Consider the following 13,526-nt stretch of genomic DNA (forward strand, 5'->3'; position numbering starts at 1 on the left):
AATTCCCTGGAGCTCCTAAAATCTGCCTTTCCTGCTCGAGGATCGTGTCTGGCAGCTCTCTGATCCTCTTCGCCTTTGGCAGCGCCACAGCATCCTGAGAGTCATATACTGGAAACTGGCAGCTACATGACACTTGCCGCTCCTAGGATGCTTTTCTCTGGGAAAATCTTCTTGGACACGACATTGCTCCAGTTTTTACTTCTAGGCCTTTCGTGGCCATCTGCATTCTCAGCCACAAGCAGGTTCTGATGATCGACATGGCTCTGGGAGAGCAGGGACTCCTGTCTGTGGACAAAGAAAACAAAGACAACTTGTAAGAAGAAAACCTGGAGCTTCTAGTTAGAAGAGAAAGGACTATTCAAACAAGGCAGGGCCAAGGGAGGAAACTTTCTAAAATGGAACAAGCAGCAGAAGCACAGTACTTTTGCAGAAGAAATTCCCTTCCCAGCACTTGGCTTAAGGAAAAAACCTCATGTTTCTATGAGAGACTTGAGTTCATGTCTACTACTGGGTACCAGACATCTGAACATTTAGACTATTGGCTTTCCAGGCTCACGCTATTCAAACCGGAAAGTGAAACTATTCTAACAGAAGGGATGATTGCAAGAAATGTTTCTGTTTACACCACGACTGCCGACCATCCATCATTCTTACCTTGCACCTGTCCAAAGGCCTTCCTCCATCTGCGCTCCGGCAACTCTCACCCAGGCAAGGGCAGGGATGGAGGCTCTTGCCACAAGTAGCCCAAGCGTAGACATCTTCCTCATCCTGCTACTCCACTGCTGACGTCAGGGTATTCCCTGGAGCTGCAAACACCTGCCTTTGCTGCTCGAGGATCTTCTCTAGCACCATGCAAAACCCCTTCTCCTATGGCAGTGCTGCAGCATCCTGCGAGCCATGGACTGGAACTGGCACCTCCAGCAAAGTTGCTCCTGGGAAACATCCCTCAGCCATTCCCTTACTGCAATGAGCTGGACTCCTACTCCTCTGCAATGCTCTTCCTGGACAGGTGCATCCTCAGCAATGAGACGGTTCTGCTGAGAGCCACGGCTCTGAGGGAGCAGCCAGTCCTGCCCAATGGTTGTCCTCCGTCACCACTCCTGCAGCTCCCACGGAGGCACTGGGAGCCTTGGACACTCTTGCCACAAGTAGCCCAAGCGTGGACATCTTCCTCATCCTGCTCCTCCACTGCTGACGGCAGGGAATTCCCTGGTGCTCCCAACATCTGCCTTTCCTGCTCGAGGATCGTGTCTGGCAGCTCTCTGAGCCTCTTTGCCTTTGGCAGCGCCACAGCATCCTAGGAGTCATATACTGGCAACTGGCACCTCCAGGACACTTGCTGCTCCTAGGATGCTTTCCTCTGGGAAAATCTTCTTGCACACGTCCTTGCTCCAGTTTTTACTCCTAGGCCTTTCGTGGCCATCTGCATTCTCAGCCACAAGCAGCTTCTGATGATCGACATGGCTCTGGGAGAGAAGGGACTCCTGTCTGTGGACAAAGAAAACAAAGACAACTTGTAAGAAGAAAACCTGGAGCTTCTAGTTAGAAAAAAAAGGACTATTCAATCAAGGCAGGGCCAAGGGAGGAAACTTTCTAAAATGGAACAAGCAGCAGAAGCACAGTAGTTTTGCAGAAGAAATTCCCCTCCCAGCACTTGGCTTAAGGAAAAAGCCTGATGTTTCTATGAGAGACTTGAGTTCATGTCTACTATTGGGTACCAGACATCTGAACATTTAGACTATTGGCTTTCCAGGCTCACGCTATTCAAACCGGAAAGTGAAACTACTCTAACAGTAGGGATGATTGCAAGAAATGTTTCTGTTTACACCACGACTGCCGACCATGCATCATTCTTACCTTGCACCTGTCCAAAGGCCTTCCTCCGTCTGCGCTCTGGCAACTCTCACCCAGGCAAGGGCAAGGATGGAGGCTCTTGCCACAAGTAGCCCAAGCGTGGACATCTTCCTCATCCTGCTACTCCACTGCTGACGTCAGGGTATTCCCTGGAGCTGCAAACACCTGCCTTTGCTGCTCGAGGATCTTCTCTAGCACCATGCCAAACTCCTTCTCCTATGGCAGAGCTGCAGCATCCTGCGAGCCACGGACTGGAACTGGCACCTCCAGCAAAGTTGCTCCTGGGAAACATCCCTCAGCCATTCCCTTACTGCAATGAGCTGGACTCCTACTCCTCTGCAATGCTCTTCCTGGACAGGTGCATCCTCAGCAATGAGACGGTTCTGCTGAGAGCCATGGCTCTGAGGGAGCAGCCAGTCCTGCCCAATGGTTGTCCTCCGTCACCAGTCCTGCAGCTCCCACGGAGGCACTGGGAGCCTTGGACACTCTTGCCACAAGTAGCCCAAGCGTGGACATCTTCCTCATCCTGCTCCTCCACTGCTGACGTCAGGGAATTCCCTGGAGCTCCCAACATCTGCCTTTCCTCCTCGAGGATTGTGTCTTTCAGCTTTCTGACCCTCTTCGCCTTTGGCTGCACCACAGCATCCTAGGAGTCATATACTGGCAACTGGCACCTCCAGGACACTTGCTGCTCCTAGGATGCTTTTCCCTGGGAAAATCTTCTTGCACACGACATTGCTGCAGTTTTTACTCCTAGGCCTTTCGTAGCCATCTGCATCCGCAGCCACAAGCAGCTTCTGATGATCGACATGGCTCTGGGAGAGCAGGGACTCCTGTCTGTGGACAAAGAAAACAAAGACAACTTGTAAGAAGGGAACCTGGAGCTTCTAGTTAGAAGAGAAAGGACTATTCAATCAAGGCAGGGCCAAGGGAGGAAACTTTCTAAAATGGAACAAGCAGCAGAAGCAGAGCAGTTTTGCAGAAGAAATTCCCCTCCCAGCACTTGGCTTAATGAAAAAGCCTGATGTTGCTATGAGAGACTTGAGTTCATGTCTACTATTGGGGAGCAGACGTCTGAACATTTAGAGTATTGGCGCTCCAGGCTCACGCTATTCAAACCAGAAAGTGAAACTATTCTAACAGAAGGGATGATTGCAAGAAATGTTTCTGTTTACACCACGACTGCCGACCATGCATCATTCTTACCTTGCACCTGTCGAAAGGCCTTCCTCCGTCTGCGCTCTGGCAACTCTCACCCAAGGTCGGGCAGGGATGGAGGCTCGTGCCACAAGTAGCCCAAGCGCGGACATCTTCCTCATCCTGATCTTCCACTGCTGACATCTAGGAATTCCCTGGAGCTGCAAACACTTGCCTTTGCTGCTCAAGGATCTTCTCTAGCACCATGCCAAATGCCTTCTCCTATGGCAGCGCTGCAGCATCCTGCGACTCACGGACTGGAACTGGCACCTCCAGCAAAGTTGCTCCTGGGAAACATCCCTCAGCCATTCCCTTACTGCAATGAGCTGGACTCCTACTCCTTTGCAAGGCTCTTCCTGGACAGGTGCATCCTCAGCAATGAGACGGTTCTGCTGAGAGCCATGGCTCTGAGGGAGCAGCGAGTCCTGTCCAAAGGCCTTCCTCTGACTCCACTCCTGCAGCTCCCACGGAGGCACTGGGAGCCTTGGACACTCTTGCCACAAGTAGCCCAAGCGTGGACATCTTCCTCATCCTGCTCCTCCACTGCTGACGTCAGGGAATTCCCTGGAGCTGCAAACACCTGCCTTTGCTGCTGGAGGATCATGTCTGGCAGCTCTCTGAGCCTCTTCATCTTTGGCTGCGCCACAGCATCCTAGGAGTCATATACTGGCAACTGGCACCTCCAGGACACTTGCTGCTCCTAGGATGCTTTTCTCTGGGAAAATCTTCTTGCATACGACCTTGCTCCAGATTTTACTTCTAGGTCTTTCGTGGCCATGTGCATCCGCAGCCACAAGCAGCTTCTGATGATCGACATGGCTCTGGGAGAGCAGGGACTCCTGTCTGTGGACAAAGAAAACAAAGACAACTTGTAAGAAGAAAACCTGGAGCTTCTAGATAGAAGAGAAAGGACTATTCAATCAAGGCAGGGCCAAAGCAGGAAACTTTCTAAAATGGAACAAGCAGCAGAAGCACAGTAGTTTTGCAGAAGAAATTCCCCTCCCAGCACTTGGCTTAAGGAAAAAGTCTGATGTTTCTATGAGAGACTTGAGTTCATGTCTACTATTGGATAGCAGACATCTGAACATTTAGACTACTGGCTTTCCAGGCTCACGCAATTCAAACCGGAATGTCAAACTATTTCAAAAGCTAGAGATGCTTGGAAGAAATGTTTCTGTAATCACCACAACTGGGGACCATGCATCATTCTTACCTTGCACCTGTCCAAAGGCCTTCCTCCGTCTCCAGTCCTGCCGCTCTCACGGAGGCACTGGGAGCCTCGGACACTCTTGCCACAAGTAGCCCAAGCATCGAGATCTTCCTCATCCTGCTCCTCCACTGCTGACGTCAGGGAATTCCCTGGAGCTCCCAACATCTGCCTTTCCAGCTGGAGGATCATGTCTGGCAGCTCTCTGAGCCTCTTTGCCTTTGGCAGCGCCACAGCATCCTAGGAGTCATATACTGGCAACTGGCACCTCCAGGACACTTGCTGCTCCTAGGATGCTTTTCTCTGGGAAAATCTTCTTGCATACAACCTTGCTCCAGTTTTTACTTCTAGGCCTTTCGTGGCCATCTGCATTCTCAGCCACAAGCAGCTTCTGATGATCAACAGGGCTCTGGGAGAGCAGGGACTCCTGTCTGTGGACAAAGAAAACAAAGACAACTTGTAAGATTAAAACCTGGAGTTTCTAGTTAGAAGAGAAAGGACTATTCAATCAAGGCAGGGCCAAGGGAGGAAACTTTCTAAAATGGAACAAGCAGCAGAAGCACAGTAGATTTGCAGAAGAAATTCCCCTCCCAGCACTTGGCTTAAGGAAAAAACCTCATGTTTCTATGAGAGACTTGAGTTCATGTCTACTATAGGGTAGCAGACATCTGAACATTTAGACTATCGGCTTTCCAGGCTCACGCTATTCAAACCGGAAAGTGAAACTACTCTAAAAGCTAGAGGCGATTGCAAGAAATGTTTCTGCTCGCACCACGACTGCCGACCATGCATCATTCTTACCTTGCACCTGTCCAAAGGCCTTCCTCCGTCTGCGCTCTGGCAACTCTCACCCAAGCTCGGGCAGGGATGGAGGCTCTTGCCACAAGTAGCCCAAGCCTGGAGATATTCCTCATCCTGATCTTCCACTGCTGACATCTAGGAATTCCCTGGAGCTGCAAACACCTGCCTTTGCTGCTCGAGGATCTTCTCTAGCACCATGCCAAATGCCTTCTCCTATGGCAGTGCTGCAGCATCCTGCGAGCCATGGACTGGAACTGGCACCTTCAGCATAGTTGCTCCTGGGAAACATCCTTCAGCCATTCCCTTACTGCAATGAGCTGGACTCCTACTCCTTTGCAAGGCTCTTCCTGGATAGGTGCATCCTCAGCAATGAGACGGTTCTGCTGAGAGCCACGGCTCTGAGGGAGCAGCCAGTCCTGCCCAAAGGCCTTCCTCCGTCTCCACTCCTGCAGCTCCCACGGAGGCACTGGGAGCCTTGGACACGCTTGCCACAAGTAGCCCAAGCGTGGACATCTTCCTCATATTGCTCCGCCACTGCTGACATCAGGGAATTCCCTGGAGCTCCCAACATCTGCCTTTCCTGCTCGAGGATCGTGTCTGGCAGCTCTCTGAGCCTCTTACATTTTGGAAGCGCAACAGCATCCTAGGAGTCCTATACTGGCAACTGGCAGCTCCAGGACACTTGCTGCTCCTAGGATGCTTTTCTCTGGGAAAATCTTCTTGCACACAACCTTGCTGCAGATTTTACTTCTAGGCCTTTCGTGGCCATCTGCATCCACGGCCACAAGCAGCTTCTGATGATCGACATGGCTCTGGGAGAGCAGGGACTCCTGTCTGTGGACAAAGAAAACAAAGACAACTTGTAAGATTAAAACCTGGAGCTTCTAGTTAGAAGAGAAAGGACTATTCAATCAAGGCAGAGCCAAGGGAGGAAACTTTCTAAAATGGAACAAGCAGCAGAAGCACAGCAGTATTGCAGAAGAAATTCCCCTCCCAGCACTTGGCTTAAGGAAAACGCCTGATGTTTCTGTGAGAGACATGAGTTCATGTCTACTATTGGGTACCAGACATCTGAACATTTAGACTATTGGCTTTCCAGGCTCACGCTATTCAAACCGGAAAGTGAAACTACTCTAACAGTAGGGATGATTGCAAGAAATGTTTCTGTTTACACCACGACTGCCGACCATGCATCATTCTTACCTTGCACCAGTCCAAAGGCCTTCCTCCATCTGCGCTCCGGCAACTCTCACCCAGGCAAGGGCAGGGATAGAGGCTCTTGCCACAAGTAGCCCAAGCGTGCACATCTTCCTCATCCTGCTACTCCACTGCTGACGTCAGGGTATTCCCTGGAGCTGCAAACACCTGCCTTTGCTGCTCGAGGACCTTCTCTAGCACCATGCCAAACCCCTTCTCCTATGGCAGTGCTGCAGCATCCTGCGAGCCATGGACTAGAACTGGCACCTTCAGCATAGTTGCTCCTGGGAAACATCATTCAGCCATTCCCTTACTGCAATGAGCTGGACTCCTACTCCTTTGCAAGGCTCTTCCTGGACAGGTGCATCCTCAGCAATGAGACGGTTCTGCTGAGAGCCATGGCTCTGAGGGAGGAGCCAGTCCTGTCCAAAGGCCTTCCTCTGACTCCACTCCTGCAGCTCTCACGGAGGCACTGGGAGCCTTGGACACTCTTGCCACAAGTAGCCCAAGCGTGGACATCTTCCTCATCCTGCTCCTCCACTGCTGACGGCAGGGAATTCCCTGGAGCTCCTAAAATCTGCCTTTCCTGCTCGAGGATCGTGTCTGGCAGCTCTCTGATCCTCTTCGCCTTTGGCAGCGCCACAGCATCCTGAGAGTCATATACTGGAAACTGGCAGCTACATGACACTTGCCGCTCCTAGGATGCTTTTCTCTGGGAAAATCTTCTTGGACACGACATTGCTCCAGTTTTTACTTCTAGGCCTTTCGTGGCCATCTGCATTCTCAGCCACAAGCAGGTTCTGATGATCGACATGGCTCTGGGAGAGCAGGGACTCCTGTCTGTGGACAAAGAAAACAAAGACAACTTGTAAGAAGAAAACCTGGAGCTTCTAGTTAGAAGAGAAAGGACTATTCAAACAAGGCAGGGCCAAGGGAGGAAACTTTCTAAAATGGAACAAGCAGCAGAAGCACAGTACTTTTGCAGAAGAAATTCCCTTCCCAGCACTTGGCTTAAGGAAAAAACCTCATGTTTCTATGAGAGACTTGAGTTCATGTCTACTACTGGGTACCAGACATCTGAACATTTAGACTATTGGCTTTCCAGGCTCACGCTATTCAAACCGGAAAGTGAAACTATTCTAACAGAAGGGATGATTGCAAGAAATGTTTCTGTTTACACCACGACTGCCGACCATCCATCATTCTTACCTTGCACCTGTCCAAAGGCCTTCCTCCATCTGCGCTCCGGCAACTCTCACCCAGGCAAGGGCAGGGATGGAGGCTCTTGCCACAAGTAGCCCAAGCGTGGACATCTTCCTCATCCTGCTACTCCACTGCTGACGTCAGGGTATTCCCTGGAGCTGCAAAAACCTGCCTTTGCTGCTCGAGGACCTTCTCTAGCACCATGCAAAACCCCTTCTCCTATGGCAGTGCTGCAGCATCCTGCGAGCCACGGACTGGAACTGGCACCTCCAGCAAAGTTGCTCCTGGGAAACATCCCTCAGCCATTCCCTTACTGCAATGAGCTGGACTCCTACTCCTCTGCAATGCTCTTCCTGGACAGGTGCATCCTCAGCAATGAGACGGTTCTGCTGAGAGCCACGGCTCGGAGGGAGCAGCCAGTCCTGCCCAATGGTTGTCCTCCGTCACCAGTCCTGCAGCTCCCACGGAGGCACTGGGAGCCTTGGACACTCTTGCCACAAGTAGCCCAAGCGTGGACATCTTCCTCATCCTGCTCCTCCACTGCTGACGGCAGGGAATTCCCTGGTGCTCCCAACATCTGCCTTTCCTGCTCGAGGATCGTGTCTGGCAGCTCTCTGAGCCTCTTCAACTTTGGCAGCGCCACAGCATCCTAGGAGTCATATACTGGCAACTGGCACCTCCAGTACACTTGCTGCTCCTAGGATGCTTTTCTCTGGGAAAATCTTCTTGGACACGACATTGCTCCAGTTTTTACTTCTAGGCCTTTCGTGGCCATCTGCATCCGCAGCCACAAGCAGCTTCTGATGATCGACATGGCTCTGGGAGAGCAGGGACTCCTGTCTGTGGACAAAGAAAACAAAGACAACTTGTAAGAAGAAAACCTGGAGCTTCTAGATAGAAGACAAAGGACTATTCAATCAAGGAAGGGCCAAGGGAGGAAACTTTCTAAAATGGAACAAGCAGCAGAAGCACAGTAGTTTTGCAGAAGAAATTCCCCTCCCAGCACTTGGCTTAAGGAAAAAGCCTGATGTTTCTATGAGAGACTTGAGTTCATGTCTACTATTGGGTACCAGACATCTGAACATTTAGACTATTGGCTTTCCAGGCTCACGCTATTCAAACCTGAAAGTGAAACTACTCTAACAGTAGGGATGATTGCAAGAAATGTTTCTGTTTACACCACGACTGCCGACCATGCATCATTCTTACCTTGCACCTGTCCAAAGGCCTTCCTCCATCTGCGCTCCGGCAACTCTCACCCAGGCAAGGGCAGGGATGGAGGCTCTTGCCACAAGTAGCCCAAGCGTGGACATCTTCCTCATCCTGCTACTCCACTGCTGACGTCAGGGTATTCCCTGGAGCTGCAAACACCTGCCTTTGCTGCTCGAGGATCTTCTCTAGCACCATGCCAAACTCCTTCTCCTATGGCAGAGCTGCAGCATCCTGCGAGCCACGGACTGGAACTGGCACCTCCAGCAAAGTTGCTCCTGGGAAACATCCCTCAGCCATTCCCTTACTGCAATGAGCTGGACTCCTACTCCTCTGCAATGCTCTTCCTGGACAGGTGCATCCTCAGCAATGAGACGGTTCTGCTGAGAGCCATGGCTCTGAGGGAGCAGCCAGTCCTGCCCAATGGTTGTCCTCCGTCACCAGTCCTGCAGCTCCCACGGAGGCACTGGGAGCCTTGGACACTCTTGCCACAAGTAGCCCAAGCGTGGACATCTTCCTCATCCTGCTCCTCCACTGCTGACGTCAGGGAATTCCCTGGAGCTCCCAACATCTGCCTTTCCTCCTCGAGGATTGTGTCTTTCAGCTTTCTGACCCTCTTCGCCTTTGGCTGCACCACAGCATCCTAGGAGTCATATACTGGCAACTGGCACCTCCAGGACACTTGCTGCTCCTAGGATGCTTTTCCCTGGGAAAATCTTCTTGCACACGACATTGCTGCAGTTTTTACTCCTAGGCCTTTCGTAGCCATCTGCATCCGCAGCCACAAGCAGCTTCTGATGATCGACATGGCTCTGGGAGAGCAGGGACTCCTGTCTGTGGACAAAGAAAACAAAGACAACTTGTAAGAAGGGAACCTGGAGCTTCTAGTTAGAAGAGAAAGGACTATTCAATCAAGGCAGGGCCAAGGGAGGAAACTTTCTAAAATGGAACAAGCAGCAGAAGCAGAGCAGTTTTGCAGAAGAAATTCCCCTCCCAGCACTTGGCTTAATGAAAAAGCCTGATGTTGCTATGAGAGACTTGAGTTCATGTCTACTATTGGGGAGCAGACGTCTGAACATTTAGAGTATTGGCGCTCCAGGCTCACGCTATTCAAACCAGAAAGTGAAACTATTCTAACAGAAGGGATGATTGCAAGAAATGTTTCTGTTTACACCACGACTGCCGACCATGCATCATTCTTACCTTGCACCTGTCGAAAGGCCTTCCTCCGTCTGCGCTCTGGCAACTCTCACCCAAGGTCGGGCAGGGATGGAGGCTCGTGCCACAAGTAGCCCAAGCGCGGACATCTTCCTCATCCTGATCTTCCACTGCTGACATCTAGGAATTCCCTGGAGCTGCAAACACTTGCCTTTGCTGCTCAAGGATCTTCTCTAGCACCATGCCAAATGCCTTCTCCTATGGCAGCGCTGCAGCATCCTGCGACTCACGGACTGGAACTGGCACCTCCAGCAAAGTTGCTCCTGGGAAACATCCCTCAGCCATTCCCTTACTGCAATGAGCTGGACTCCTACTCCTTTGCAAGGCTCTTCCTGGACAGGTGCATCCTCAGCAATGAGACGGTTCTGCTGAGAGCCATGGCTCTGAGGGAGCAGCGAGTCCTGTCCAAAGGCCTTCCTCTGACTCCACTCCTGCAGCTCCCACGGAGGCACTGGGAGCCTTGGACACTCTTGCCACAAGTAGCCCAAGCGTGGACATCTTCCTCATCCTGCTCCTCCACTGCTGACGTCAGGGAATTCCCTGGAGCTGCAAACACCTGCCTTTGCTGCTGGAGGATCATGTCTGGCAGCTCTCTGAGCCTCTTCATCTTTGGCTGCGCCACAGCATCCTAGGAGTCATATACTGGCAACTGGCACCTCCAGGACACTTGCTGCTCCTAGGATGCTTTTCTCTGGGAAAATCTTCTTGCATACGACCTTGCTGCAGATTTTACTTCTAGGTCTTTCGTGGCCATGTGCATCCGCAGCCACAAGCAGCTTCTGATGATCGACATGGCTCTGGGAGAGCAGGGACTCCTGTCTGTGGACAAAGAAAACAAAGACAACTTGTAAGAAGAAAACCTGGAGCTTCTAGATAGAAGAGAAAGGACTATTCAATCAAGGCAGGGCCAAAGCAGGAAACTTTCTAAAATGGAACAAGCAGCAGAAGCACAGTAGTTTTGCAGAAGAAATTCCCCTCCCAGCACTTGGCTTAAGGAAAAAGTCTGATGTTTCTATGAGAGACTTGAGTTCATGTCTACTATTGGATAGCAGACATCTGAACATTTAGACTACTGGCTTTCCAGGCTCACGCAATTCAAACCGGAATGTCAAACTATTTCAAAAGCTAGAGATGCTTGGAAGAAATGTTTCTGTAATCACCACAACTGGGGACCATGCATCATTCTTACCTTGCACCTGTCCAAAGGCCTTCCTCCGTCTCCAGTCCTGCCGCTCTCACGGAGGCACTGGGAGCCTCGGACACTCTTGCCACAAGTAGCCCAAGCATCGAGATCTTCCTCATCCTGCTCCTCCACTGCTGACGTCAGGGAATTCCCTGGAGCTCCCAACATCTGCCTTTCCAGCTGGAGGATCATGTCTGGCAGCTCTCTGAGCCTCTTTGCCTTTGGCAGCGCCACAGCATCCTAGGAGTCATATACTGGCAACTGGCACCTCCAGGACACTTGCTGCTCCTAGGATGCTTTTCTCTGGGAAAATCTTCTTGCATACAACCTTGCTCCAGTTTTTACTTCTAGGCCTTTCGTGGCCATCTGCATTCTCAGCCACAAGCAGCTTCTGATGATCAACAGGGCTCTGGGAGAGCAGGGACTCCTGTCTGTGGACAAAGAAAACAAAGACAACTTGTAAGATTAAAACCTGGAGTTTCTAGTTAGAAGAGAAAGGACTATTCAATCAAGGCAGGGCCAAGGGAGGAAACTTTCTAAAATGGAACAAGCAGCAGAAGCACAGTAGATTTGCAGAAGAAATTCCCCTCCCAGCACTTGGCTTAAGGAAAAAACCTCATGTTTCTATGAGAGACTTGAGTTCATGTCTACTATAGGGTAGCAGACATCTGAACATTTAGACTATCGGCTTTCCAGGCTCACGCTATTCAAACCGGAAAGTGAAACTACTCTAAAAGCTAGAGGCGATTGCAAGAAATGTTTCTGCTCGCACCACGACTGCCGACCATGCATCATTCTTACCTTGCACCTGTCCAAAGGCCTTCCTCCGTCTGCGCTCTGGCAACTCTCACCCAAGCTCGGGCAGGGATGGAGGCTCTTGCCACAAGTAGCCCAAGCCTGGAGATATTCCTCATCCTGATCTTCCACTGCTGACATCTAGGAATTCCCTGGAGCTGCAAACACCTGCCTTTGCTGCTCGAGGATCTTCTCTAGCACCATGCCAAATGCCTTCTCCTATGGCAGTGCTGCAGCATCCTGCGAGCCATGGACTGGAACTGGCACCTTCAGCATAGTTGCTCCTGGGAAACATCCTTCAGCCATTCCCTTACTGCAATGAGCTGGACTCCTACTCCTTTGCAAGGCTCTTCCTGGATAGGTGCATCCTCAGCAATGAGACGGTTCTGCTGAGAGCCACGGCTCTGAGGGAGCAGCCAGTCCTGCCCAAAGGCCTTCCTCCGTCTCCACTCCTGCAGCTCCCACGGAGGCACTGGGAGCCTTGGACACGCTTGCCACAAGTAGCCCAAGCGTGGACATCTTCCTCATATTGCTCCGCCACTGCTGACATCAGGGAATTCCCTGGAGCTCCCAACATCTGCCTTTCCTGCTCGAGGATCGTGTCTGGCAGCTCTCTGAGCCTCTTACATTTTGGAAGCGCAACAGCATCCTAGGAGTCCTATACTGGCAACTGGCAGCTCCAGGACACTTGCTGCTCCTAGGATGCTTTTCTCTGGGAAAATCTTCTTGCACACAACCTTGCTGCAGATTTTACTTCTAGGCCTTTCGTGGCCATCTGCATCCACGGCCACAAGCAGCTTCTGATGATCGACATGGCTCTGGGAGAGCAGGGACTCCTGTCTGTGGACAAAGAAAACAAAGACAACTTGTAAGATTAAAACCTGGAGCTTCTAGTTAGAAGAGAAAGGACTATTCAATCAAGGCAGAGCCAAGGGAGGAAACTTTCTAAAATGGAACAAGCAGCAGAAGCACAGCAGTATTGCAGAAGAAATTCCCCTCCCAGCACTTGGCTTAAGGAAAACGCCTGATGTTTCTGTGAGAGACATGAGTTCATGTCTACTATTGGGTACCAGACATCTGAACATTTAGACTATTGGCTTTCCAGGCTCACGCTATTCAAACCGGAAAGTGAAACTACTCTAACAGTAGGGATGATTGCAAGAAATGTTTCTGTTTACACCACGACTGCCGACCATGCATCATTCTTACCTTGCACCAGTCCAAAGGCCTTCCTCCATCTGCGCTCCGGCAACTCTCACCCAGGCAAGGGCAGGGATAGAGGCTCTTGCCACAAGTAGCCCAAGCGTGCACATCTTCCTCATCCTGCTACTCCACTGCTGACGTCAGGGTATTCCCTGGAGCTGCAAACACCTGCCTTTGCTGCTCGAGGACCTTCTCTAGCACCATGCCAAACCCCTTCTCCTATGGCAGTGCTGCAGCATCCTGCGAGCCATGGACTAGAACTGGCACCTTCAGCATAGTTGCTCCTGGGAAACATCATTCAGCCATTCCCTTACTGCAATGAGCTGGACTCCTACTCCTTTGCAAGGCTCTTCCTGGACAGGTGCATCCTCAGCAATGAGACGGTTCTGCTGAGAGCCATGGCTCTGAGGGAGGAGCCAGTCCTGTCCAAAGGCCTTCCTCTGACTCCACTCCTGCAGC

This window comes from Aphelocoma coerulescens, unplaced genomic scaffold (genome assembly GCF_041296385.1).
Source record: "Aphelocoma coerulescens isolate FSJ_1873_10779 unplaced genomic scaffold, UR_Acoe_1.0 HiC_scaffold_55, whole genome shotgun sequence".
In the NCBI taxonomy this organism is placed as follows: domain Eukaryota; kingdom Metazoa; phylum Chordata; class Aves; order Passeriformes; family Corvidae; genus Aphelocoma; species Aphelocoma coerulescens.